Source organism: Myodes glareolus, chromosome 22, assembly GCF_982192425.1.
Source record: "Myodes glareolus chromosome 22, mMyoGla1.1, whole genome shotgun sequence".
NCBI classification, from domain to species: domain Eukaryota; kingdom Metazoa; phylum Chordata; class Mammalia; order Rodentia; family Cricetidae; genus Myodes; species Myodes glareolus.
Window position 1 is genome coordinate 16607290 of NC_142047.1, and position 6421 is coordinate 16613710.

Sequence of the window (6421 nt, forward strand, 5' to 3'; positions counted from 1 at the left end):
CAATGGGGAAATCTTGGTAGAGAGTTCACTGGGGGACGCCTGGCAAGTTGTCTTCCTCTGTGTAATGCGGACTGGCATGCCTGCTTTATGAGTGGGTTTTACCATGGGTAAAGGTTCAGAGAAAATTCTGAAGTCCCCAAAACTAACACATAGGGGAAAAGAATACCAGCAAGTGCCACAGAGGTTGCCTGGTCACTGCTGTGTGTGCCAAGAGAAGCAAACCAAGCCAAGAGAGTGGCCCAGAGGGATCCTGTGTGTGAGAGATGAATTAGAAAGGGAAAGGAGATTTAGTTAGCATCCTCACGCTAGCCTCTGGTCTGGAAAGCAACGTTGAAAGGCAGGGTGTTATAACTGAGCCGTTGGCTTTCAGCTTACAGCTGGGAGGGGAACGGGAAGGGAAAGAACGGGTTAGGTCTGTGCTGAAGAGCCTTTCTCAGGATCCAAACCCTTGGGACACACGGGGAGAGTTAGATAGTAAAGGGGAGAGAAAGGAGGAGAGTGGTGACTAAGGACATGAGGGTAAGAAAAGCAGTGTTGATGCCAGTTCATCAGGCCAGATGGAACAGTGTTTACCCAAGAGTTGAGAAAGAGCTCAAATCACTGGGAACCTCAGGACTGGGGTGCAGCTTTGGTGGTTTTGCTGACTCTAGAGGGACATGGACTTTAAAAGTAGGAGAAGCTTTGGTAGACCTGAACAATCTCAACAAGCATATGAACCAAGTCCCTAAGGTGCTAAAGCCCAAGGGGAGATGGGGAACTAAGAAAACAGTTAAAACGAATATGGCAGGATGTGTGCTGAACGGGAGTTCCTGGGGGAGGATTAGAGAGAGCCAGATTCTAGACTTGGGAGGTTTTTAAAGGCTTTAGAGTCTGACCAGGTGTTTACCGAAGGGTTAAAAGAAGTGGAAGATACAGTGGTCCACACTGCACCCCCTGCTTTGGAGGAAAGAAATGTCCTGGGGGTAGAATCCACCCCAGTCACTCTTCTGGCGGGGTGGCCAAGGTTGTCTACAAGAGTGGACAGCAAGTCAGACTGGAGGGCAGAACAAGAAGCAAAGAGAAGGGGAGGAAGCTTGGAAGGAGGGCAGCCAGGCAGGGGGTGGAGCAGCCAGGTGGAGGACATTCTCCAGTGGGAGGGAAGTCAGGCAAGGGGTGGACACAGGTAGGAACACAACCAGGCAAAGGACTAACCAAGTACTGGAGGCAGCCAGGAGGGGAAAGAGAGTCAGGCAGATGCCCAGAAGAAGGGCTCATGCAGGTGGGAGAGGGAAGCCAGGCAGGGGCCCAGTCAGATGGGAGAACACAACCAGGCAGGGGGAGCAGCCAGGTAGACTGGCACAGGCATCCCCACCATGTTAGCCTGACTAGCAGACCCCATAAAGCTCATGGGAATGGAGTAGGCGTACCCTAGGATGATGTATCAATTGGTACAAGAAATAAAATCTTTTCATAACATATTAGACCTTGTTAACACATTCTTTTAATTCTTTTAGCGGCTGAATTGCAAGACAGATTCCAATCCACTTGGAATCGTCAACAGCGAACCTTCTGTGTGCTCCCCCAGGTTACTCTCAGATTCCTATTAGCCATCCTGACATGGTGAGCCTGCCCACCCATCATTACCGAGATGACGTAACACTAACCTCTGGTTTGCAAATTTAGAAAAGCTTCTAGAAGGCGCAGAGGTGCTCTTAAAAGGATGAGGAAGGGAGATGAGTCTGCAAAACATGCAAGGGCCAGGCTCGGCTGCAAAGTCGGGAGTGTTATGGCCTGGTATGGTGCATATAATACCTGGAAAATTGTTAGAAAAAAACTCCTCAACAATCTGTGCCTGTGAATGGAAAGGAGATGCAGCTTTCTTTAGACTCCTGGGATACTGGAAGATCTCACCTACCTCATCCAAGCTGCCCATCCTTTCCGTATAACCTGATAAAGAAAGGTGCCAAGTGGGACTGGGACAGAAATACTTAAGAGGCTTTTAGGTAAGCTAAGACCCTTCTAGACCAGGCTAATCAGCTGTGTGCCCCCACGATCCCAACATCCCTTTCTATTAGAAGTCACTAGAAGCTAAGAAAACGATTGCTGGGAGCTGTGACAAAGGCAACCCAAGCTAACAGTTCCAATAGGGTTTGCATCAGCTGTGGAGGGGGCAGAAGCTCTGTGCACAGTGCAAGAACAGCAACTGCTGGCTGTGGAGAAAGTGTGCAACCGTGACGTGCACAGGCCCCACCTCAGCCTATCTGACTAAAAGTTGGGATGGAGGCCTTCTGGTGAAGCCTCCTCCTAAGGTGCCTTCAACCCCTCCAAAAGCAGCATGCGTATGTACAGCTGCATGGTGCAGGATGCCCTAGGGCCCATGTCCTTGTAAGCTACTGAGCTCCCTCCAGTGACTGAACCAACAACTAAGCCAGATCAAGTGTGTCTTAGTCAGGGTTTTTGTTGCTGTGAAGAGACACCATGACCACGGCAATTCTTATAAAGGAAACATCTAATTGGGGTGGCTCACTTATAGTTTCAGAGGTTTAATCCATTATCATCACAGCAGGAAGCATAATGGCATGCAGGCAGATGTGGTACTGGAGCTGACAGTTCTTACATCTTGACTTGGAGGCAACAGGAAGTTGACTGACTGTCACACAGGGAAACTTGAGCAAAAGAGACCTCAAAGCCTGCCCCACAGTGACACACTTGTTCCAACAAGGCCACACCTTCTAATAGTGCCCTTTTGGGGGCCATTTTCTTTCAAACCATCACAAAGTGTTAAAAGAAACACCACTCATCCCTGCAAATGCCTGCTGCATGCAGTAGGGATACCAAACCAGAATAGGTAGCTGTAGAAAGTAAGAACCGACACCATGTGGCTGAAGGAGGGAGAAGAAATTTCTGCCTGTGGGCTGAGTAAAAGTGGTATAGATAGTAGTGACTCATGAGATTTGGCCCATGGCAACCTGTGACCTCTATCCAGAGATCCGTCTTTATGGGAGGAAAAGGAAGACTGGCAGGCACTAAGTTGGCCAGTATGGCAACAACAGATATGGAAGGAAATACATAGCAGAATTCAACAGGAATCAGAACCCCTGATAATTTTCCATGTGACAGCCCACAGCCCATTGAGTCTCTTGAATACTTTTTTAAATCAAAATACAGGCCTTTTGCCTGAAGATACCACTCACTGGGTTCATGTTAAGTCTGGTCACAGGGAAGCCAGCACAGGATGGGAAATAGCTAAAGCTACCAGCATTCCTGTAAAATAATTTGATGTCCTACGTGCTGTTCAATTGTGCAAGGCCTATTTCTAACTGTGGCCTTGGTAGATTCCTATGTATGTCAGCTTGCATGTAAAGATAATAGACCATGCAGAACCTATGCCTCACAGTGATGGATGCAAGTATGTCCTCACCTGTGCGGTCACTGTCACAAGCCTCTTATAAGCACTTCACTGCAAATGAGCAACAGCTGAAATCACCATCAAGGGCCTCATCAACTCGGTGTTACATACGGGTGTCATGAAGAACTGAGAGTTGCAAGGGTAGTCATTTCCCAGTGATGGGTAGAGCTGGGCTGAGGACAGCCAGCCGCAGTGGTGCTTCTCCTGCCTGACGATGCACAGGTAGAAAGGCACCCCCAGAGGCCATAAAGTGGCCAAATGAAAATCGCAGCACCATGACTATGCTACCTACAAACCACAAAGGCTGTTGCTGCTGTTGTTCGTTGCTACAAGATACTTGATTACAATGTGTAAAGATATGTCACTGTGATTCATTTAAGAAAAAGCTAAACAGCCAAGAATTAGGGCAGAGTCATCAGCCAGACAGAGAAGAAACAAGGGCAAGATGAAAGAGAGATAACGCCACATAATAAAATGTAGATTAATACAAATAAGTTATACGAGCTAGTTAGGAAGAAGCCTAAGCTATAGGCCAAGCTTTCATTATTAATAAGAAATCTCCGTGTCATTATTTGTGAGCAGGTAGCTCAAAAAAAAAGCCTGACCACAAATATTGTCCAACATGGGGGCTCGAATATCCAAGCATAGGGCCTGAGAAAGAAAAAAAAGTTCTGGACAAAGTGCCAGATGTAGTTTCCTAGTCCTACCAGGCAGCTGGTGCTTGGAAGCATGCAGAGGTGTGGCTTCCGGCTGTTGTCTGTAGGCTGGAGCCATCTGCCAGGGCCATGCACCAACACCATGCCCTAAGCTGAGCCATGCCTGCAAATGACACAGCAATTTAAGATTTGTCTCACAACAATTTAAGATTTATCTCACGTGATCAGAGAACATTGCAGATGCTTAGTAAAGGCAGATCCAGACAGATAAAAAAAAACCTGCAAACAGGTTACAGTGTGTTTTAAAATGTGCATAGGCTTATGAAAGAAAAACAGGGTATAGATAGTCACAGAAAAAAAAGTGTTTAATAATAAGATAAAGTCTTTAAAAAGTAGATAAGCCACGTAGAGATGGGAAATACACAGGGAGCCTGGATCCTGCATGATGTTGTATTGACTTTAAATGTTTTGATTACTGTTAAGCACAATAACTGCTGAGAGACATTGGATTATAAAAACTAATAAATTAAACCAACCTATAAATTTTTAAAATGTCTTAACTTGAAAATGGAAGTAAAAAAAATGTTATGCTGGGAAAGAGGTTATGCTTTTGTTGCCACACAAAACAAAAGACTGTGGATTCATTCAAGTTTGTTAGAGATCAGATTTGATCAGGCGAGACCCCTAAAAATCCTGACTACAGACATAAAAAAAAATAAACTTAGAAAAACAAGACAGGTGATGTATATTTTACCTGCTCAATTCTAAAACAAAAAAAAAATCATCTTTGGCTGACCTGTGTACAATGCACAGTCCGTACTTCTATTAGTGCAAATGTTAGGTATGCTACCTTTAAATTTTGTTGTTTTTTTTTTTCAGAGCAAGAAGACCAGACACCAATTAAAACAGGTGACCCAGGTGATCCAGTCTCTCAGAGTGCCTCTTTTGCAGTTTCCTCAGAGTTCTGTATCCAGAACAGATTCAAGGCTTCTGTGTGGCTGAGAAGGCCCAGCCTCACAGGCTACTCCAGCCAGGACTTCAGATAAGCCTTGTACTTTCCCATTACTGGACAGCAAATGATACAGCAAGCTCTCCCAGAACTTAACCATTATTTTAATTCTCTCAGGATCCCTTATAGATGCCAACAAACCCAGACAAGAAGAAGCAGGAAGCAATCTAGGGAACACAATGCCTACATTCCCAAGAGGTGGGGTGGATGATTTCTGGTCATTCATTTACAGAAGTTTGTCATCATTAGGGGTTTGATTACAAGTTGTTATTTGTCATGGTCAGAGAGAAAACTACAAGGGGATTAGATTCAGGGGTCTTTTTCTAAAGGGAAAAAGTGGGGGATATAATATAGAAATGATAAGATAAAAGGGAATATTGTTGAGTCTACTTTTGAGCAACTACTAGTCTCAAATATTTTACATTGGTATATATTTTGGTATATTGATACAAATTTAAAGTTATTTTTGTTATACTGTATTATATGGTTCCATTTCTTGTTTAAGGTATTGTACCTATACAGCTCATTTAAAAGTAAAATGTAAAGTTTTAGTCCTTGAAAGCTATCTAAGGTAATTTAAAAAAAACACAGGTTAATAGCTAGTCATCTACACTAAGAGAGACTTACATGGGAAGTCTAGACTTTCCACATGTAGAACGAGAGACTTTCTACATGGGAAGTAGAAAGTAGAAAAACGCAAGATCTCCTGAGTAAATTGGGAGCATGGGAACCTTGAGGGAGGATTGAAGGGGGAGGGGAGAGGCAGGGAGGGAAACAGAGAAAAATGTAGAGCTCAATAAAAATCAATAAAAAATAGTTAGTCATCTATAACAATCAAATTTGTAGTTGTGTTCAGTATGTTTTCAAGGTCAATCAGAGACATATTTTTAAATAGATAGTCCTTGAACACTTCAGAGACCTACAGAATATGTCATTTAATGTTTTAATAACATAGGGCTTTTCACGACAGTGAGACATGTCTGCTTCTGGTAGGAACAATCTACTTCATAAAAGGATGATGACATTGAAGAACCTCAATATGGAGTTTGCTTTCTTTGTGGCAAAAGCTAGCCATTTGGACAAATAAGTTCCCTTACCTCAACTACTGACAGTATGCTGTCCAAATTATACAAGCAGGACACAAAAGAAAGCAACTGCTGAACTTTACCAAGCCAGGGTAGGACAGTCTTTAAAAATTCCTGCTTCACAGAAAAGTCTGTCAGATCTTCTATGCCTGTAGGCCAAAAAGATGGTTACCCCAACAACATTTCAAAGGAACCGTGTATGACTGTCCAGGCAGTCAGATGTTTCTGTCATTTCATTTTTTATAGTTTTGGAAGTTGCCTTCTCTGCATTTCCTGTTTGTTC